This window comes from Schistocerca cancellata, chromosome 1, assembly GCF_023864275.1.
Source record: "Schistocerca cancellata isolate TAMUIC-IGC-003103 chromosome 1, iqSchCanc2.1, whole genome shotgun sequence".
Classification (NCBI taxonomy): domain Eukaryota; kingdom Metazoa; phylum Arthropoda; class Insecta; order Orthoptera; family Acrididae; genus Schistocerca; species Schistocerca cancellata.
In genome coordinates, this window is record NC_064626.1 from 1,088,272,580 (window position 1) to 1,088,296,853 (window position 24,274).

Sequence of the window (24,274 nt, forward strand, 5' to 3'; positions counted from 1 at the left end):
GCAGAAAGGTGGAAGGAGTAAATAGAGGGTCTATACAAGGGCGATGTACTTGACAACATTATGGAAATGGAATAGGATGTAGATGAAGATGAAATGGGAGATACGATACTGCGTGAAGAGTTTGACAGAGCATTGAAAGACCTGAGTCGAAACAAGGCCCCTGGAGTAGACAACATTCCATTGGAACAACTGACGGCCTTGGGAGAGCCAGTCCTGACAAAACTCTACCATCTGGTGAGCAAGATGTATAAGACAGGCGAAATACCCTCAGACTTCACGAAGAATACAATAATTCCAATCCCAAAGAAAGCAGGTGTTGACAGATGTGAAAATTACCGAACTATCAGTTTAATAAGTCACAGCTGCAAAATACTAACGCGAATTCTTTACAGACGAATGGAAAAACTGGTAGAAGCCGACCTCGGCGAAGATCAGTTTGGATTCCGCATAAATGTTGGAACACGTGAGGCAATATTGACCCTACGACTTATCTCAGATGAAATATTAAGAAAAGGCAAACCTACGTTTCTAGCATTTGTAGACATAGAGAAAGCTTTCGACAATGCTGATTGGAATACTCTCTTTCAAATTCTAAAGGTGGCATGGGTAAAATACAGGGAGCGAAAGGCTATTTACAATTTGTACAGAAACCAGATGGCAGCTATAAGAGTCGAGGGGCATGAAAGGGAAGCAGCAGTTGGGAAGGGAGTGAGACAGGGTTGTAGCCTGTACCCAATGTTATTCAATCTGTTTATTGAGCAATCAGTAATGGAAACAAAAGAAAAATTCGGAGTAGGCATTAAAGTCCATGGAGAAGAAATAAAAACTTTGAGGTTCGCCGATGACATTGTAGTTCTGCCACAGACAGCAAAGGACTTGGAAGAGCAGTTGAACGGAATGGATAGTGTACTGAAAGGAGGATATAAGATGAACATCAACAAAAGCAAAACGAGGATAATGGAATGTAGTCGAATTAAGTCGGGTGATGCTGAGGGAATTACATTAGGTAATGAGACACTTAAAGTAGTAAAGAAGGTTTGCTATTTGGGGAGCGAAATAACTGATGATGGTCGAAGTAGAGAGGATATCAAATGTAGACTGGCAATGGCGAGGAAAGCGTTTCTGAAGGAGAGAAATTTGTTAACATCGAGTATAGATTTAAGTGTCAGGAAGTCGTTTCTTAAAGTATTTGTATGGAGTGTAGCCATGTATGAAAGTGAAACATGGACGATAAATAGTTTGGACAAGAAGAGAATAGAAGCTTTCGAAATGTGGTGCTACAGAAGAACGCTGAAGATTAGGTGGGTAGATCACATAACGAATGAGGAGGTATTGAATAGGAATGGGGAGAAGAGGAGTTTGTGGCACAACTTGACAAGAAGAAGGGACCGGTTGGTAGGACATGTTCTGAGGCATCAAGGGATCAAAAATTTAGCATTGGAGGGCAGTGTGGAGGTTAAAAATCGTAGAGGGAGACCTAGAGATAAATACACTAAGCAGATTCAGAGGGATGTAGGTTGCAGTAAGTACTGGGAGATTAAGAAGCTTGTACAGGGTAGAGTAGCATGGAGAGCTGCATCAAACCAGGCTCAGGACTAAAGACAACAACAACAACATCTTGGAAACTTTTTAAGGCACCAACTTACATTTTCCATAATTATTAAAAGCACTTTTCTAGATACTTTGAACTAGAATTATTGCTAAACTTGTATGTGGGGTGGGTTATCTTTTCTTTCAAACAATTTTTTGACATAATTTTGAAAATAAATGAAAATAAGAACAAAATAACTCAAGATTTTTTAAATAATCTAGTTCCATATGTGTTGAATCTTACACTTGGCATGCTGTGAAAATTTCATGTCTCTACCATTAATACAGTGTGGGTTTAGGCCTCCTAGAGGTTGTAAGGACCAGATCTTTAGCTTATGGCAAATAATGTAGAAGTGTTATGAGTGGAACAGGGAATTGTATCTATGCTTTATAGATCTAGAAAAGGCATATGACCGGGTTCCTAGGAGGAAGTTATTGTCTGTTCTACAAGATTATGGAATAGGAGTCAAACTTTTGCAAGCAATTAAAGTTCATTACATGGATAGTCAGGCAGCAGTTAGAGTTGACGGTAAGTTGAGTTCATGGTTCAGAGTAGTTTCTACATCTACATCTACATCTACATCCATACTCCGCAAGCCACCTGACGGTGTGTGGCGGAGGGTACCTTCAGTACCTCTATCGGTTCTCCCTTCTATTCCAGACTCGTATTGTTCGTGGAAAGATGGATTGTCGGTATGCCTCTGTGTGGGCTCTAATCTCTCTGATTTTATCCTCATGGTCTCTTCGCGAGATATACGTAGGACGGAGCAATATACTGCTTGACTCTTCGGTGAAGGTATGTTCTCGAAACTTTGACAAAAGCCCGTACCGAGCTACTGAGCGTCTCTCCTGCAGAGTCTTCCACTGGAGTTTATCTATCATCTCCGTAACGCTTTCGCGATTACTAAATGATCCTGTAACGAAGCGCGCTGCTCTCCGTTGGATCTTCTCTATGTCTTGTATCAACCCTATCACGTACGGATCCCACACTGCTGAGCAGTATTCAAGCAGTGGGCGAACAAGCGTACTGTAACCTACTTCCTTTGTTTTCGGATTGCATTTCCTTAGGATTCTTCCAATGAATCTCAGTCTGGCATCTGCTTTACCGACAATCAACATTATATGATCATTCCATTTTAAATCACTCCTAATGCGTACTCCCAGATGATTTATGGTATTAACTGCTTCCAGTTGCTGACCTGCTATTTTGTAGCTAAATGATAAAGGATCTATCTTTCTGTGTATTCGCAGCACATTACACTTGTCTACATTGAGATTCAGTTGCCATTCCCTGCACCATGCGTCAATTCGCTGCAGATCCTCCTGCATTTCAGTACAATTTTCCATTGTTACAACCTCTCGATACACCACAGCATCATCTGCAAAAAGCCTCAGTGAACTTCCGATGTCATCCACAAGGTCATTCATGTATATTGTGAATAGCAACGGTCCTATGACACTCCCCTGCGGCACACCTGAAATCACTCTTACTTCGGAAGACTTCTCTCCATTGAGAATAACATGCTGCGTCCTGTTATATAGGAACTCCTCAATCCAATCACACAATTGGTCTGATAGTCCATATGCTCTTACTTTGTTCATTAAACGACTGTGGGGAACTGTATCGAACGCCTTGCGGAAGTCAAGAAACACGGCATCTACCTGTGAACCCATGTCTATGGCCCTCTGAGTCTCGTGGACGAATAGCGCGAGCTGGGTTTCACATGACCGTCTTTTTCGAAACCCATGCTGATTCCTACAGAGTAGATTTCTAGTCTCCAGAAAAGTCATTATACTCGAACACAATACGTGTTCCAAAATTCTGCAACTGATCGACGTTAGAGATATAGGTCTATAGTTCTGCACATCTGTTCGACGTCCCTTCTTGAAAACGGGGATGACCTGTGCCCTTTTCCAATCCTTTAGAACGCTACGCTCTTCTAGAGACCTACGGTATACCGCTGCAAGAAGGGGGGCAAGTTCCTTCGCGTACTCTGTGTAAAATTGAACTGGTATCCCATCAGGTCCAGAGGCCTTTCCTCTTTTGAGCGATTTTAATTGTTTCTCTATCCCTGTGTCGTCTATTTCGATATCTACCATTTTGTCATCTGTGCGACAATCTATAGAAGGAACTACAGTGCAATCTTCCTCTCTGAAACAACTTTGGAAAAAGACATTTAGTATTTCGGCCTTTAGTCTGTCATCCTCTGTTTCAGTACCATTTTGGTCACAGAGTGTCTGGACATTTTGTTTTGATCCACCTACCGCTTTGACATAAGACCAAAATTTCTTAGGATTTTCTGCCAAGTCAGTACATAGAACTTTACTTTCGAATTCATTGAACGCCTCTCGCATAGCTGTCTTCACACTACATTTCGCTTCGCGTAATTTTTGTTTGTCTGCAAGGCTTTGGCTATGTTTATGTTTGCTGTGAAGTTCCCTTTGCTTCCGCAGCAGTTTTCTAACTCGGTTGTTGAACCACGGTGGCTCTTTTCCATCTCTTACGATCTTGCTTGGCACATACTCATCTAACGCATATTGTACGATGGTTTTGAACTTTGTCCACTGATCCTCAACACTATCAGTACTTGAGACAAAACTTTTGTGTTGAGCCAACAGGTACTCTGAAATCTGCTTTTTGTCACTTTTTCTAAACAGAAAAATCTTCCTACCCTTTTTAATATTCCTATTTACGGCTGAAATCATCGATGCCGTAACCGCTTTATGATCGCTGATTCCCTGTTCTGCGTTAACTTTTTCAAATAGTTCGGGTCTGTTTGTCACCAGAAGGTCTAATATGTTATCGCCACGAGTCGGTTCTCTGTTTAACTGCTCAAGGTAGTTTTCAGATAAAGCACTTTAAAAAATTTCACTGGATTCTTTGTCCCTGCCACCCGTTATGAACGTCTGAGTCTCCCAGTCTATATCCGGCAAATTAAAATCTCCACCCAGAACTATAACATGGTGGGGAAATCTACTCGAAATATTTTCCAAATTATCCTTCAGGTGCTCAGCCACAACAGCTGCTGAGCCAGGGGGCCTATAGAGTCATCCAATTACCATGTCTGAGCCTGCTTTAACCGCGACCTTCACCCAAATCATTTCACATTTTGGATCTCCGTCAATTTCCTTCGATACTATTGCACTTCTTACCGCTATAAACACGCCTCCCCCTTCACTGTTCAGCCTGTCTCTGCGGTATACATTCCAATCTGAGTTTAGGATTTCGTTACTGTTTACGTCTGGTTTCAGCCAACTTTCTGTCCCTAGTACTATATGGGCGTCGTGATCGTTTATTAATGAGAGCAGTTCTGGGACCTTTCTATAGACGCTCCTGCAGTTTACTATTAGCACATTAATATTGTTATTCCCTGTTGCATTTTGCCTACTCCTATCCTGCCGCGTCTCAGGAGGCGTCTTGTCGGGCCTAGGGAGGGGATTCTCTAACCTAAAAAACCCCCATGTGCACTCCACACGTACTCCGCTACCCTTGTAGCCGCTTCCGGCGTGTAGTGCACGCCTGACCTATTCAGGGGGACCCTACATTTCTCCACCCGATAGCGGAGGTCGAGAAATTTGCACCCCAGATCTCCGCAGAATCGTCTGAGCCTCTGGTTTAAGCCTTCCACTCGGCTCCAAACCAGAGGACCGCGATCGGTTCTGGGAACGATACTACAAATAGTTAGCTCTGATTCCACCCCGCGAGCGAGGCTTTCCGCCTTCACCAATTCCGCCAACCGCCCGTATGAACTGAGGATGACCTCTGAACCCAGACGGCAGGAGTTATTGGTGCCGACATGAGCAACAATTTGCAGTCGGGTGCACCCAGTGCTCTCTATCGCCGCCGGTAGGGCCTCCTCCACATCTCGGATGAGACCCCCCGGCAAGCAGACAGAGTGAACACTGGCCTTCTTCCCCGACCTTCTCGCTATTTCCCTAAGGGGCTCCATCACCCACCTAACGTTGGAGCTCCCAATAACTAATAAACCCCTCCCCCCGTGTGCCTGCTCGGACATTGCTGAAGGAGCAGCCACATGTCCCCTCACAGGCAGAGCGGGCGATGCCACACGGCCAGCCTCCACATTGACCTTCCGCCTCGTGCGCCGCGAACGCCGCTGAACCCGCCACTCCCCTTGGGGAGAGGGTGGCCCAACCGCGCCCGGTACCCGCGAAGATGTCTCGACAGCAGGGACAGTGGGTGAAGCATGTAACACCTGGGGTGTACCTTGCGACGCACCAGACTCCCCACTGCCGCTACACTCCGAGGCAGCAGCCTGAAGACGGCTGACCGCGGCCATCAACACGCTCAGCTGTTCGCGAACAGTGGCCAGCTCCTCCTGCGTCCGTACACAGCAGTCACACATCCTATCCATCCTAAGGAAACAATTTACTGAAGAGAGTTAATCAACCTTTAACTAGACTGCTAATTCACTAAAGGCGGCTGCTTATTCACTAAACTGTGGTTGCTAGCCACTTCTTGTAGAAAACAATGAAAATAGCACTACCTGTCTCTGGACTGTATTGAAAACAAACTCTAGCACTACTGGCACTATGGTTGACTACAGGGACTCTCTCAAACTGTATTCAAAACAAACACGAAATCTATGGAACACTATTAAGAGCACTCGAAAAATAAAGCTTCCTAAAAGCAAATACACACGGAAGAAGAAGTGACAAGTAAGAAAATTACAGTTAATACTTAAATTAAGGTAGCTCGCTGCACAGCTGACGTGAAGCAGGCGGCAGTTACGACGACACTGATACTGACTATGGCTGACTAAAGGGACTCTCTCTGACTGTATTCAAAACAAACACGAAATCTATGGAACACTATTAAGAGCACTCGAAAATTAAAGCTTCCTAAAAGCAAATTCACACGGAAGAAGAAAAGACAAGTAAGAAAAATACAGTTAATACTTAAATTAAGGTAGCTCGCTGCACAGCAGACGTGAAGCAGGCGGCAGTTACGACGACACTGACACTGACTATGGCTGACTAAAGGGACTCTCTCTGACTGTATTCAAAACAAACACGAAATCTATGGAACACTATTAAGAGCACTCGAAAATTAAAGCTTCCTAAAAGCAAATTCACACGGAAGAAGAAGTGACAAGTAAGAAAAATACAGTTAATACTTAAATTAAGGTAGCTCGCTGCACAGCAGACGTGAAGCAGACAGCAGTTACGACGACAAGGCTGACAAGGTAAGACAAGGCTGCAACCTGTCTCCACTGTTGTTCATATTATTTATGGATCATATGTTGAAAACAATAGACTGGCTGTGTGATATTAACATATGTGAACACAAAATAAGCAGTCTTGCATATGCGGATGACTTAGTTGTGATGGCAGATTCGATTGAAAGTTTGCAAAGTAATATTTCAGAGCTAGATCAGAAATATAAGGACTATGGTATGAAGATTAGCATCTCCAAAACGAAGGTAATGACAGTGGGAAAGAAATATAAACGGATTGAGTGCCAAATAGGAGGAACAAAGTTAGAACAGGTGGACGGTTTCAAGTACTTAGGATGCATATTCTCACAGGATGGCAACATAGTGAAAGAACTGGAAGCGAGGTGTAGCAAAGCTAATGTAGTGAGCGCTCAGCTACGATCTACTCTCTTCTGCAAGAAGGAAGTCAGTACCAAGACTAAGTTATCTGTGCACCGTTCAATCTTTCGACCAACTTTGTTGTATGGGAGCGAAAGCTGGGTGGATTCAGGTTACCTTATCAACAAGGTTGAGGTTACGGATATGAAAGTAGCTAGGATGATTGCAGGTACTAGTAGATGGGAACAATGGCAGGAGGGTGTCCACAATGAGGAAATCAAAGAAAAACTGGGAATGAACTCTATAGATGTAGCAGTCAGGGCAAACAGGCTTAGATGGTGGGGTCATGTTACACGCATGGGAGAAGTAAGGTTACCCAGGAGACTCATGGATTCAGCACTAGAGGGTAGGAGGAGTCGGGGCAGACCGAGGAGAAGGTACCTGGATTCGGTTAAGAATGATTTTGAAGTAATAGGTTTAACATCAGAAGTGGCACCAATGTTAGCACTGAATAGGGGATCATGGAGGAATTGTATAAGGGGGGCTATGCTCCAGACTGGACGCTGAAAGGCATAATCAGTCTTAAATGATGATGATGATGATGATGATGATACCATTAATACTTTTTTAGGAAACGGGTCATTTATTGCAAAAAATGTAGTTCAGAGATATTGAGGATTAAAATATTTTTATTACAAATTGTTATCCAGACTTACATTTCTGCGTTTTTTATGCACTAGAATTGCCCTTCAATGTCACAACAGCACAGTGCTTGTGCTTGCCTCCTCCTTTTCTTTCTTGCTTCTTTTGTCATTAGCTGAGCAGCTAACTCTGCGTCACGTACACGAAAGTCATCGAGTTCCCACAGTTTTTTAGCTGTGTTCTGTCGAAATCTTACCCCTAACTTCTCCAGAACCTTAAGTCTTGCATAGTATCCACCATTATAAGTTTTTACGGCATCATACACTGCTTAGTTTACGGTCATAAAATCAACAAAGACACTATTAGACACACGGCATCACACAACATTACTGAAGGACTCATTCACATTCTGGGTCTTCCCACGTAAACACTTCATTAGTAGCTCAGGATTTGCAGATCAATAATGTTTGATGCCCGCCACTGCCTAAATTTTGATAAATAATCAGCATTGGCGGCCGAAGACTTCCGGCATAAGAAGTCAGCCTTATTATGCCAACGGCCTTGTCAAAGAGGGCGGAGGAGCGGATAGAGGTTCAGGGCACTCTCTTGTCCTACGGGTGGGAAATTGCCCCTAAAGGCGGAGGAATCAGCAATGATCAACCACATGCGGATACAGAAGGCAATGGAAACCACTGCATTAAAGACACGCAACGTGTATCCACAGGACATGTGACCTGTATTTGAAGAAGTGTCATGATGATCTCTCCATTGGCAAAAGATTCCGGAATAGTCCCCCATTCGGATTTCCGGGAGGGGACTGCCAAGGAGGGGGGGGGGGGGTTACCATGAGAAAAAGCCTGAATAATCAACGAAAGGATAACGTTCTACGAGTCGGGGCGTGGAATGTCAGAAGCTTGCACGTGGTAGGAAAACTAGAAAATCTGAAAAGGGAAACGCAAAGGCTCAATCTAGATATAGTAGGGGTCAGTGAAGTGAAGTGGGAGGAAGACAAGGATTTCTGGTCAGATGAGTATCGGGTAATATCAACAGCAGCAGAAAATGGTATAACAGGTGTAGGATTCGTTATGAATAGGAAGGTAGGGCAGAGGGTGTGTTACTGTGAACAGTTCAGTGACCAGGTTGTTCTAATCAGAATCGACAGCAGACCAACACCGACAACGATAGTTCAGGTATACATGCCGAAGTCGCAAGCTGAAGATGAACAGATAGAGAAAGTGTATGAGGATATTGAAAGGGTAATGCAGTATGTAAAGGGGGACGAAAATCTAATAGTCATGGGCGACTGGAATGCAGTTGTAGGGGAAGGAGTAGAAGAAGAGGTTACAGGAGAATATGGGCTTGGGACTAGGAATGAAAGAGGAGAAAGACTAATTGAGTTCTGTAACAAGTTTCAGCTAGTCATAGCGAATACCCTGTTCAAGAATCACAAGAGGAGGAGGTATACTTGGAAAAGGCCGGGAGATACGGGAAGATTTCAATTAGATTACATCATGGTCAGACAGAGATTCCGAAATCAGATACTGGATTGTAAGGCGTAGCCAGGAGCAGATATAGACTCAGATCACAATATAGTAGTGATGAAGAGTAGGCTGAAGTTCAAGACATTAGTCAGGAAGAATCAATACGCAAAGAAGTGGGATACGGAAGTACTAAGGAATGACGAGATACGTTTGAAGTTCTCTAACGCTATAGATACAGCAATAACGAATAGCGCAGTAGGCAGTACAGTTGAAGAGGAATGGACATCTCTAAAAAGGGCCATCACAGAAGTTGGGAAGGAAAGCATAGGTACAAAGTAGGTAGCTGCGAAGAAACCATGGGTAACAGAAGAAATACTTCAGTTGATTGATGGAAGGAGGAAGTACAAACATGTTCCGGGAAAATCAGAAATACAGAAATTCAAGTCGCTGAGGAATGAAATAAATAGGTAGTGCAGGGAAGCTAAGACGAAATGGCTGCAGGAAAAATGTGAAGACATCGAAAAGGATATGATTGTCGGAAGGACAGACTCAGCATACAGGAAAGTCAAAACAACCTTTGGTGACATTAAAAGCAACGGTGGTAACATTAAGAGTGCAACGGGAATTCCACTGTTAAATGCAGAGGAGAGAGCAGATATGTGGAAAGAATACATTGAAAGCCTCTATGAGAGTGAAGATTTGTCTGATGTGATAGAAAAAGAAACAGGAGTCGATTTAGAAGAGATAGGGGATCAAGTATTAGAATCGGAATTTAAAAGAGCTTTGGAGGACTGACGGTCAAATAAAGCAGAAGGGATAGATAACATTCCATCAGAATTTCTAAAATCATTGGGGGACGTGGCATCAAAACGAATATTCACGTTGGTGTGTAGAATATATGCGTCTGGCGATATACCATCTGACTTTCGGAAAAGCATCATCCACACAATTCCGAAGACGGCAAGAGGTGACAAGTGCGAGAATTATCGCACAATCAGCTTAACAGCTCATGCATCGAAGCTGCTTACAAGAATAATATACAGAAGAATGGAAAAGAAAATTGAGAATGCGCTAGGTGACGATCAGTTTGGCTTTAGGAAAAGTAAAGGGACGAGTGAGGCAATTCTGACGTTACGGCTAATAATGGAAGCAAGGCTAAAGAAAAATCAAGACACTTTCATAGGTTTTGTCGACCTGGAAAAAGCGTTCGACAATATAAAATGGTGCAAGCTGTTCGAGATTCTGAAAAAAGTAGGGGTAAGCTATAGGGAGAGACGGGTCATATTCAATATGTACAACAACCAAGAGGGAATAATAAGAGTGGACGATCAAGAACGAAGTGCTCGTATGAAGACGGGTGTAAGACAAGCCTGTAGCCTTTCGCCCCTACTCTTCAATCTGTACATCGAGGAAGCAATGATGGAAATAAAAGAAAGTTTCAGGAGTGGAATTAAAATACAAGGTGAAAGGATATCAATGATACGATTGGGTGATGACATTGCTATCCTGAGTGAAAGTGAAGAAGAATTAAATGATCTGCTGAACGGAATGAAATGGTTCAAATGGCTCTGAGCACTATGGAACTCAACTTCTGAGGTCATTAGTGCCCTAGAACTTAGAACTAGTTAAACCTAACTAACCTAAGGATATCACAAACATCCATGCCCGAGGCAGGATTCGAACCTGCGACCGTAGCGGTCTTGCGGTTCCAGACTGCAGCGCCTTTAACCGCACGGCCACTTCGGCCGGCGAACGGAATGAACAGTCTAATGAGTACACAGTATGGTTTGAGAGTAAATCGGAGAAAGACGAAGGTAATGAGAAGTAGTAGAAATGAGAACAACGAGAAACTTAACATCAGGATTGATGATCACGAAGTCAATGAAGTTAAGGAATTCTGCTACCTAGGCAGTAAAATAACCAATGACGGACGGAGCAAGGAGGACATCAAAAGCAGACTCGATATGGCAAAAAAAAGCACTTCTGGCCAAGAGAAGTCTACTAATATCAAATACCGGCCTTAATTTGAGGGAGAAATTTCTGAGGATGTACGTCTGGAGTACAGCATTGTATGGTAGTGAAACATGGACTGTGGGAAAACCGGAACAGAAGAGATTCGAAGCATTTGAGATGTGGTGCTATAGACGAATGTTAAAAATTAGGTGGACTGATAAGGTAAGGAATGAGGAGGTTCTACGGAGAATCGGAGAGGAAAGGAATATGTGGAAAACACTGATAAGGAGAAGGGCCGGCTTAAGTGGCCGAGCGGTTCTAGGCGCTACAGTCTGGAACCGCGCGACCGCTACGGTCGCAGGTTCGAACGCTGCCTCGGGCATGGATGTGTGTGATGTCCTCAGGTTAGTTAGGTTTAATTAGCTCTAAGTTCTAGGGGACTGATGACCTGAGAAGTTAAGTTCCATAGTGCTCAGAGCCATTTAAACCATTTTTTTAAGGAGAAGGGACAGGATGAAAGGACATCTGCTAAGACATGAGGGAATGACTTTCATGGTACTAGAGGGAGCTGTAGAGGGCAAAAACTGTGGAGGAAGACAGAGATTGGAATACGTCAAGCAAATAACTGAGGACGTAGGTTGCAAGTGCTACTCTGAGATGAAGAGGTTAGCACAGGAAAGGAATTTGTGGCGGGCCGCATCAAACCAGTCAGTAGACTGATGACCAAAAATAAAAATGACATTGTGCATAATATCATTATTTTTAACATTGTCACCTGTTTCTAAAGTTTTTTTTCCCTTTCGATGCACTAAGGGTATGGTCACTTCGGAAACATTATCGTCGTTTCCTTCACTGTTAGCACACGTGTTTTCAAGTGCTTCAGAAGAAAATGCAGGTCTCACATATCTGTTACCCGCAAATTTGCGCTTCTTGAAGTTACTTTTACGCTTAGTCGTTTTATTTACATATAAAAAGCAATAGAAGTTAGCTTACTACAAAAATAGCCGTTAATCACACTACTTTCAACGAAAACTAGTATCAGAAACAAAGGATTGATTTGTTTATTCGTAACTCCAACTTGTGAGACGTAGCAGTAGGCACAAAACAAAGCAATTCACAGCCTTCTGGACTGTGTAGTTCTCAAGATATAACCGCCCAACTGTGGCAGTATATGCGCGGCTACGAAGTTTGTCGCTCACATGTCACCATTCGAAATATTATTTGTCTGATTTTAATGTATTATATACAAAAACATTCAGGAAAGTCCAAAGTACATTATGGTGTAGAAAACAGAAAATATCAACTTTCAACAATTTTCACATACAATGTCCCCTTAAGTGTTTCAGTTTTTGTGTTGTCACGAGTTTAACAATTCGGTCCTTAAATGCTTCAGCATTAAGTCACTATGAGCTTTATCTTCCGGTCCTTATATATTTCAAGGCATAAGTAGTTGCGAGCTTAACAATTTGCTCTTTAGGTGTTTCATGTTACGTCGCTATGAGCTTAATATTCTGATTCTTAAATATTTCACAACAGCATATTTTAACAATTAAATTATATATTTTTTTTTTCAGAAACAAAGTCAGAAAATTTTTTTATGCATTTGTGTAGTAGTTGATATAATTTCGAAGGTCTTCTTTGGATTCCAGCTACCGCTCTCCTGCTTACTGGTTGAGTAGACAATTGTGTGAACCTGCCAGGTCTGTAGCAGGCGGTTGGAAAATTGAGACCTGACGGAACCATTTGCTCGTAGTGCGGTGGTAAACAACAACTGGAGGGCACAGGTATGCTAATCTGCCAGGTGTGTGGCAGGTGGCTGAAAAATCGAGACCCGACAGGACAACTTTCTCATAGAACAGCTGTATACCACCAGTTGAGTGTACAATGAGCTAACCTTCCAGGTGTGTGAAAGGCGGTTGAAAAACCGAGACCCGATGGGATTATTTTCCCGCACAGCAGCAGTAGGTAGCGAACTGCTCCCCACCAGACTGCAAGCACAGCTGATTATGTGGTATTACACTGGAGCAGGACGCATGATCTAGGCGTTGTGAACGTGAAATATTTACACACAGTTGTCAAGTTTACATTTAAGATGTTTGTAGTACGCGCTATTTGCGTCCAATAACACGACAGGAAGCAGCAGTGCCATAATTACCAAACACATACAGCTTGTGTTAAACAATGTTTATTACCTTTCAGAATATAAATACAATAAAATAGACAAATTTAACAGCCTCACAGGAGCGCAATAAAATTTTTTCTTAAACCTCTGTTAAAATCTGCATAATAAATGCATAAAACATTAACAAAAATTTCTGTTGGTGTAAATTCTTAATACAATCAAAACTGGCCAAATTCTGATCTCACAAGACTTACCTGTACAATGACTTCTCTTTTGCAGTATAAATTCATACCAATGCATGACATTAAGGCATAACATATGGCACACAAGTAATAATAAAAGAAACTTCAAAAACTTCAACGCTCAGCAATGAAGATACCAGGCACCCGAACTTCTGACTAAGGAGTAATCCAGCTGATGTTAGTACAGGCAGGCACTAATGAAATAACAAAAAATTTATACAAACAGTGCCTCAACATCTAAACATTCCCTGAGAATATACGCACATGAAACCCTCCTTTATAAACATTAAACTTCTTAACCAGCATATAATGTACAAATATCAGAAACAAATGGCTGATAAGAGAATAAAGAATTAATAAGGCGCAGCCTTCAGCAATAGGATCGGGCACTAATTACAGAGGAAAACCCAGTTTACAGGTTTAAAGTTGTACACTCTTGGAAATTGAAATAAGAACACCGTGAATTCATTGTCCCAGGAAGGGGAAACTTTATTGACACATTCCTGGGGTCAGATACATCACATGATCACACTGACAGAACCACAGGCACATAGACACAGGCAACAGAGCATGCACAATGTCGGCACTAGTACAGTGTATATCCACCTTTCGCAGCTATGCAGGCTGCTATTCTCCCATGGAGACGATCGTAGAGATGCTGGATGTAGTCCTGTGGAACGGCTTGCCATGCCATTTCCACCTGGCGCCTCAGTTGGACCAGCGTTCGTGCTGGACGTGCAGACCGCGTGAGACGACGCTTCATCCAGTCCCAAACATACTCAATGGGGGACAGATCCGGAGATCTTGCTGGCCAGGGTAGTTGACTTACACCTTCTAGAGCACGTTGGGTGGCACGGGATACATGCGGACGTGCATTGTCCTGTTGGAACAGCAAGTTCCCTTGCCGGTCTAGGAATGGTAGAACGATGGGTTCGATGACGGTTTGGATGTATCGTGCACTATTCAGTGTCCCCTCGACGATCACCAGTGGTGTACGGCCAGTGTAGGAGATCGCTCCCCACACCATGATGCCGGGTGTTGGCCCTGTGTGCCTCGGTCGTATGCAGTCCTGATTGTGGCGCTCACCTGCACGGCGCCAAACACGCATACGACCATCATTGGCACTAAGGCAGAAGCGACTCTCATCGCTGAAGACGACACGTCTCCATTCGTCCCTCCATTCACGCCTGTCGCGACACCACTGGAGGCGGGCTGCACGATGTTGGGGCGTGAGCGGAAGACGGCCTAACGGTGTGCGGGACCGTAGCCCAGCTTCATGGAGACGGTTGCGAATGGTCCTCGCCGATACCCCAGGAGCAACAGTGTCCCTAATTTGCTGGGAAGTGGCGGTGCGGTCCCCTACGGCACTGCGTAGGATCCTACGGTCTTGGCGTGCATCCGTGCGTCGCTGCGGTCCGGTCCCAGGTCGACGGGCACGTGCACCTTCCGCCGACCACTGGCGACAACATCGATGTACTGTGGAGACCTCACGCCCCACGTGTTGAGCAATTCGGCGGTACGTCCACCCGGCCTCCCGCATGCCCACTATACGCCCTCGCTCAAAGTCCGTCAACTGCACATACGGTTCACGTCCACGCTGTCGCGGCATGCTACCAGTGTTAAAGACTGCGATGGAGCTCCGTATGCCACGGCAAACTGGCTGACACTGACGGCGGCGGTGCACAAATGCTGCGCAGCTAGCGCCATTCGACGGCCAACACCGCGGTTCCTGGTGTGTCCGCTGTGCCGTGCGTGTGATCATTGCTTGTACAGCCCTCTCGCAGTGTCCGGAGCAAGTATGGTGGGTCTGACACACCGGTGTCAATGTGTTCTTTTTTCCATTTCCAGGAGTGTATTTCTAGCGAAAGGTGCATTCGCCAAAGCGGCGGAGGAACGAACTACAAAGCTTAACGACCTGATAGAGCCAGGAACAAACAGAACAGCAACACTCAACATAAAGACGAGATCGAGACAGAAGGCCAGCGACATGGAGCCCAATATAACAGCTCCACTGGCAACGGCCAAGTTGTCAAGCCACGGTGCCACGACACACCGTACCGAACTAAATACCGTGCGATCCGCACAACTGAAACGTAAATTAACTATAAGAGTACACTTGCAACTGTACATTCATACTACATAAAAGAATAAAACATAACATTAAAACAGGACATCTCTACAATTTTTTTTAACTCAACACTTAAGGATTCATTTAAACCCTACAATACACGCGTAAATACGATTATTTCTTGAAACGCGATAGTAACAGCTGAGTATCACTTTAAACCGTCAAGAGCCCACCAGAACTACACTTTCATGGAATGTGATGTAGTTTTACGAGACAACATAGTATTTCATTACTCATTAGTTAAGGTGCCAAATGTGGTTACTTACTCACCAAGGTTACAACAATTTTAGGTATACCATCACTTGATAATGAGGAGCTCACCGAGCTTCCTTGCATATAGCTGCAGATCCTTCACCAATTGTAGGAATCTAACATGGAAGGTCCAAGCGCCATTATCAATCCAAGTGTGACATAACTTTGACATATCAGACTCGTCACCAAATTCTCACCGAAGAAAACATTAGTTAACCATTAACAAATATAGATAGGCACACAACTGCACTTGTTTAAATCAACATACACCATATGTCCAGGTGAACGGTTAATGCCAGGCGACGCTCCGGCAAGCTCTTCTTCTCAACATTCAATGTGTGGCGAGAAAAGACAAACACCACACTTCGTGCCGAAGCCCAAAACCTTTCCGCCGTATCCGGCCGCAGCAATCCGGTAATACCACCCTCAATGAGCTTGCGCACCAAGTAAGGGCCAACCACCAGACCGAGTTGTAACCGCAACCGATAGACCACACCGTGAGAGCTACTGCGTCGACGCTGCAGACTTCAATAGCTGAACCAGCGATGAACAACTGAGTCGCGGCCGGACAAAGCGAAACCGATGGCAAGGACGACACTACAAGGAATAGGTACTGAAGCCAGCAGCGCGACGTATCAGTTTCCTCAAGACGACATGAAAAGACATACAGAGTTTATGCTGCCTCGTTCTTTTAGTGCAGACGTGCACTTTGTAACTTGTTCTTTGTGCGAGCTTAGTGTTTTCTGTTATAACGATTTGAATAGTTAAAAAATGTTTCCCCGAATATAATTTCGATAATTTAACAGTCCCATCGTAACAAATATCTTCAGCCCGTTTTGTTGTGGCCGCTTCACATACACAGACTGATTCACATGTCATCGTTTAGAATTTTTTTATAATTTCTTTATTTTGGCTTTGGATTACAAGGACCATACAGCCAACACCGGTTTAAAGTGCCAAAGAAACATTGCCGCAAAAAAGCAGAATAGCACAAAATTACAAAATTAGCATATAAACACACTCTTCAGTCAAAATAATAGTGCAGTTAGACAAACACCAGACAGCTGACGACAGTGATGACAGTGACATTGGAGCAGAATTACAAACAGCACTATACAGCAACATTACGACAAACATACATTTGCTCTTACAGAAAAGACAAAACATTGAAGGGCCAATACCGTACATCATACAATCGTACAATAGCTGAATAAGAGAATTACAACGATCGTCATATAACAATATGAGAATTGTAGCATACAGACAGACGTACTTACAATAAAAGAAAAACCCAAAATAACAAATACTATACAACCAACAGTATGTATAACAGTGCCAGTAGAACAGTGCCGTAAATTCAGAAGAGAACAATAATGAAAATGTAATGTACAAATAGAGGTCCGTACACAAATTAAAACACAAAATTACGAACTCGATTACGAGACGGGCTGATACCATTTGAAAATAAAGACCTCACGAACTCATAAATTTAATTTGGATGGCAGTGGATTTCAAATAGGCTCTGAGCAAGTTATGTTTATCAGAACGGTGGAGTACAACAGGAACACTGACAGGCAGGGGGCAATCTCTCGCAACCAAGTTCTTATACAAGTCTGGTTGTGCAGTCGTGTGTTTGGAACATGCCATTATGATGTTAAGATCCGCTACTGCCGCTGTGTTTTTATCGCAGTGTCCAGACGTATAATCTTCAACCGATGTAGGCGCGCGGGGTAACAGCCATGTTCCAGCCTCATGCGAATGATAGAAGTAACATAACGTCTACAAAGCTGCATCGAGGTTAACCATGGTCGAGAAGAGATGCCACCAGGTGACGGCCCTTAGAATGCTGAGAGACATGCCATTCACAATTCCAAGAGTGGTAAGCAGCCTTCCGTATTGTCGATGTGAGAACAGTACAAGGGATCGGCACTGAACATAACTGTAACACTTCTCTTGGCAAGGCGATCAACAGTTTCATTAGGACCAATGCCATGATGTCTCTTAATCCAGAGTAACTGAACGGCAATGTGCAAGGTCTGCGTGTCTCTTATGGCTACCAAGAGACCCAGCACATATCTGTTGGTCTGTTTATCAAACACGGGATGTTGCAACTTCTGCAGCACACTTTGAGAGTCCACAAGTATCAGGACGAACTTGAATGTCCGGATACCATAACGAATAGCTTCCCTGATGGCCAGTAGCTCCTGCTTCTAGATCGATGATTCCATCTCTAACTTTCTCAAAACACGGTAACGGATACGTTACTGATGTACCTCTCCCTTCTATCGGTAATCGAGTTGTACAGCATGTGATTACATATCATTAAGTGCACACGCAATTAGAAGTGCTGTGGCGCGGCAGGGTCGTAGCTGTTGCGGAGTGCGTGTTGTGCGTTGCTTAGCTGTTGCGCAACGCATGTTGTGCTGGTTGCCGTATCGGCCCCTGTCGCAGCCGCCTTTAGTTACAACAAGTTGACTGCGGGGCTAAAATCAAAACTTCCTGCCGCGCCCACTGATACGTGCTTCCGGCGCGCTGGCATTATATAAGCTAACTCTTTCAAGAGACGACGCTAGTCGTCGGGCAGCAGCACGAGCAGCAGCACCGAGATTTATCATGCGGCGCTACTGCATGAGGAGAAGACGTTCGCGTCTTACAGTTTACAAAGCAGTAGCTGATCTTGAATTAGTAGCGCAACCTGTAAGTGGTCAGGTGTTTTTACAGGGCCCTTCAGTGTTTATGGGTGCTCTTTTCAACTTTACTGTGGATAATGTAGCTGATAATGATCATGGTAATGGATGGGTGACAGTTGCAATAGTACATTACCCAGGAAACAAAGTTGCGTCAGTTGGAGGACACGAGAACTTTAATGAAAGAGACATTATTGCTTTTCGTACCTTTCAAATAAGTGAATTTTATGACAGAACATTTTCGTGCATGCTGTGTCGGTACTTCCGACAGTCATTTCTTTTTCGATGTCTTACATTGTTCCTGCATACATTTCGTCTTAGCTTCCCTGCACTTCCTATTTATTTCATTCCTCAGCGACTTGTATTTCTGTATTCCCGAGTTTTCCGGAACATTTTTATAATTCCTCCTTTCATCGATAAATTGAAGTATTTCTTCTGTTACCCATGATTTCTTCGCAGCTACCTCTTTGTAGCTACATTTTCTTTCCCAACTTCTGTGATGTCCATTACTCTTAACTCTACTGCCTACTGAGCTATTCCTTATTGCTGTATCTGTACCCTTAGAGAACTTCAACCGTATCTCGTCGATCCTCAGTACTCTCGTATCCCACTTCTTTGAGTATTGATACTTCCTGAATAATGTCTTAAACTTCAGCCTGCTCTTCATCACTATTATATTGTGATCTGAGTCTATATCTGCTCCTGGCTACGCCTTACAATCCAGTATCTGATTTCGAAATCTCCGTCTGACCAATATTGTATCTAATTGAAATCCTCCCCTATCACCCGGCCTTTTCCAAGTATACCACCCTCTCTTGTGATTATTAAACAGTGTATTCGCTATTACTAGCTGAAACTTGTTACAGGATTCAACTAGTCTTTCTCCTCTCTCATTCCTTGTCCCAAGCTCATATTCTCCTGTAACCTTTTCTTCTACTCCTTCCCCTACAACTGCATTCCAGTCCTCGTGACTATTAGATTTTCATCCCCCTTTACATACTGTATTAATCTTTCAATATCCTCATACGCTTTCTTTATCTCTTCATCTTCAGCTTGTGACGTCGGCATGTATACCTGAACTATCTTTGTTGGTTTGCTGTCGATTCTGAAAAGAACAACCCTGTCACTGAATTGTTCTCAGTAACATACTCTCTGTTGTACCTTCCTGTTCATAACGAGTCCTACTCCCGTTACACCATTTTCCGCTACTGTTGAGTATACACTCATCTGACCAAAAATCCTTGTCTTCTTTCCATTTCACTTCACTGATCCCTACTATATCTAGATTGAGCCTTTGAATTTCCCCTTTCAGATTTTCTAGTTTCCCTCCACGTTCTAGCTGCCGACGTTCCACGCCACGACTCGTAGAACGTTATCCTTTCGTTGATTATTCAGTCTTTTTCTCATGGTAACCTCGCCCTTGGCAGTCCCCTACCGAAGATCCGAATAGGGGACTATTCCGGAATCTTTTGCCAATGGAGAGATCATCACGACACGTTTTCAATTACAGGCCACGTGTCCTGTGGATACACGTTACGTGTCTTTAGTGCAGTGGTTTCCATTGCCTTCTGCATCATCATGCCGTTGATCATGTTTGATTCTTCCGCCTTTAGGGGCACTTTCCCACTCACAGGACAAGAGAGTGACCTGATCCTCTGCCCACTACTACGCCCTCTTTGACAATTTCGTTGGCAGAATGAGGGTGACTTCTTATGCCGGAAGTCTTCGACTGCCAATGCTAATTATTAATCAAAATTGAGGCAGCGGCGGGATTTGAACCAGAGACCGAAGACTTTTTTTCCTTTTTGTTCGTTGTTGATCGTTGTGTTTGTTCGTTGCGGACGTCACATGACATTCGGTGAAGTTCATTTGTTGATCCTTCCACTCGGTTTTTTTATTACAGAGGCCAACCAGCTCTCTGAAGACGTGTTGATTATGAATCAAAGACTCTACACATAGAGCACGGGTGCTGGGAAAGAAGAAACACGATTTCATACACACTCAAATGATGTGAGTGCATGCTTTTATAAAACAAGAGGATGACATTTTCAAGATTAGTTATGAAATTTTAACTCGAGGACTAACTTTTTCCATAAAAAACCCGAAAACAATGGAGTTTCGTGCATTTTTGCATGTTTTTTCCTTTTTGTTGTTAATAAGTTGTCTCCAAACTTTGTAAATGTGTATCTGTTACTCGCTGTATTCGTAAGCAGTGTTATGTAGTCGATGATACCTTTTACTTTCCTAATGAAGTGGCAGAGTGAAAGTACAAAGGCACACAACGCCTTGCACAATAGAGCACACAGAACTGCCGCTGCTGTGGTTGGATTCCGCAGTACGACTGGTTACGCAGCTGTCGTAACCAGACCGTTGACCTGTGTTTGCTTCCGTCCGCAGCTGCACAAGGAACATCGCTTAAAGTAATAGCTACAATAAATCCACATGACGTGCTCCCAATCTGTTTGCGTATTCTGTTATAGCAGCATTACATGAAAAATGTAGAGAGGAGATAAATTAGCAAACAGATGGAAAAATTTACGTTTCGAGTTCGCACATGCATGAGAATAACCACGACAGTTCCATGTGCAGTTGCTTGCATACTATCAGTCTTGCGACTATACCTCATACATCAATTAACTTCTTCTGTTCTTTTCGTTACGTGCTAAATTATTTTTATCTTTGTATGTAGTACGGGTTGACTTTCTAAAGGCGGAACTTATCACGTACAAATGTGATGCTCACTTTATCCTGATATTATGTACCATCATCTTATTTCACTGAATCCTCAGAACTACTCAGGATTTCCGATGGTGATTCACATGCTTTCAGAGGAAACGTCAGAATCTACGAATGCATCATTAGGCTCCTGGTTAAAGAAGAAAAGGGAGGAAGTGTTTACAGTGAATGTAGCGAAGGGGTTATGGGGGAGATGGTGTGCAATATCAACCTACGTTCGTCATCTGTCCAGGGATGAGGAAATGTTTGGAAGTGTTTCAGGTTATTTGGGTGAGGTCACATTGACGATGATCTTTGTGTAAGCACCATAGGCAGTGAAAATATCATATGGCACATTTGACATCATGGTCGGCAGCGCACAGTGGACGCACGCCTGTTTTCAGAGAAAGCCGCTGTATCAGAATATCACCCTACATATTGTAAGCCTTCTAGCTTATTTCTGCTATTCAGTGAAACTGATATGAGCTCCATTTTTCATTCAATGTGTCATACTTCATATTTGTCCACAGTATATTCTTCAAACAGAAGTCTTCAGTTATCGATATATTACGACACAGCGTTATGAATAGATGCAGTGTGATGTTTGTTTATTAGTAGCATGTCGTCGGCAGGGACATTCAGTGACAAGTAAGTGAGGGATTTGGGTTTTGGCCATGCTGATATGTGATCTGGAAATAGCTAACAGAGCAGAGAGATAAAAATGCAGAGGACGTCTAATACTGGGAACGTGATTTTTTAAGGATATATTTGAGAAATGTGAAGATATCCATGAAATGTTGTCGCTGTGCTCTTGATTTTTGATGAGTTTTGAAAGGCAAATTTGTCGGTGATTTTTCTTTATTAGTTCGGGTCACTTCGTTTGACTGTCGAGACAACATAAAGTAAAATTATCTGTTCGCGTGGCTTCCATTCAGAGTTGTAGATGTGCCACTCTTCTACCATTTCAGTAACAAAATTCATGGCCATAGTCATATTTTTAATAATAAGTGATTTTTGTAAGGATAATTGTTATTATCAAGGAATAAGTTTCATTATTAGCAGTATAGTTTCTGAGTGCTAGTGTCTTCTGCATCATTCATTATATGAAATGTCTTTCACCGTCTCCTCACGAAAGTTTTATTTTCTAATACTGTGTTGCCTCATTGCACTACAGAGGGGCCCAGCGGATGACACCTCTGCACGATGTCAGGAATCGTCGCTAAGAAAACACGATCATTCAGTGAATCGTTTATTGTGACAACTTTACAAAGGGTTGTGAGCTGTTGGCTGGAGTTGCCTCCTGCCCTGGTCACCGACAGACTCTCATTATCGGACGCTGCGGCAGTCTTTGCGCCTGCGTACTAGCGAGACGTCTTTGCTCTTGCGGCGATAAAGATTCTTAGCCCAGCCAGGTACAGCGTGGATAGGTGCTACGGCGGAGGGAGTGGACTCGATCCCATTCCGTGCCTCTTCTTCGTGAGTGGAGTTCAGCTCTGCGGCATTCCCCGGCTGGCTGGTACTGCGCTGGTCGATCTGAGACAAGGCCTCTAAAACAACATGGTCACGGAACGGAATGTCGTCGACACGGACTCCGACGTCCTCACTGACCTGAAACACTCTCCCCTACTCGGGGCTGGGGCTCTGGCATCTAAAACGCTGTCTGTAGTTTTGTGACATACGGTTTACTAGCCGTGACCGCATGTGGCCTCGTTATTCTGCTACCTTTGCTTTAACTCTCACTTAGCAGCTAGTTAAATTGGTCTATGATCGTTTTCTCTAGGCCTGTCTATTCCTTCTTGCGGCATACCGCCACGCGAACGAGCGTGCGTGTTATTTTGCTTAGTCGCTGTCTTTTTCTGTTTTCCCGCTGCGTGTGCTCTCTCTCTCTCTCACTCAGCTACTGTATAGGCGAAGAATGTGCTGCCCGTCTGTCTTGTATCACCGTGCTTCCTGGTCCGCCGCTAATAGTGGCGTAACCAACCTATCTTACGTCAATGTGGATGAACTCCGTCCAAAATTTTATAACTAGGAACCCGTGTCACTCCGCCATAACAACACTTTACAGGTGCTTGTCCTTGCACTACACTGCATAAGGCTTTCTTCCCTAAGCTGGTTTGCAGTTGCGCTGCATTTTTATTTCCGCTAATTTCTAGCATTTCCGAGTTTCCTTTGCTACACGTGAGTTACCAGAATTTCTAAGGGTCATTATAACATCGCAGTCAGGATACAACAAGATCATTTACAGTTAAGTTTTGCATTTTAAAATTATTATCAGGTTCAGTTTAGGTAAAGCTTACTTCAGAATTCATTTATTTGTCAGAGAGTCGTATTCTTACAGTGTAATTTTACATTTGCACGAGCGAAGTTTAATGCTTGGAATTATATTTGGTCAGTTTGCATATATAATTTTACAGCGCATTTTTACAGAAACATTTTGGGCATTTATTGTTACTTCTTGTGATTTAATGTAGAATTTTTATTGTGTCAACTTGTGCATTGTAACTGCAAGTCACGCAGTGTGACGTCACGTATTGTTGCATTGCTCGCTGCTCTCCTCAATACGGAGCTCCACAGAATAGCTTATACAGTAAACACTTTTATGTTTTCTTTTTGTTTTGCTGAAAGTTAGGGGTAATGCAGGAGTAGGTTCAATAATGAATAAACAAACAGGAGTACCGGTAAGCTACTACAAACAGCATAGTGAAAGCATTATTGAGGCCAAGATAGACACGAAGCCCACGCCTACTACAGTAGTACAAGTTTATATGCCAACTAGCTCTGCAGATGACGAAGAAATTGATGAAATGTATGAAAAGGGAGACGAAAATTTAATAGTCGTGGGTGACTGGAATTCGAGAGTAGGAAAAGGGAGAGAAGGAAACATAGTAGGTGAATATGTATTGGGGCTAA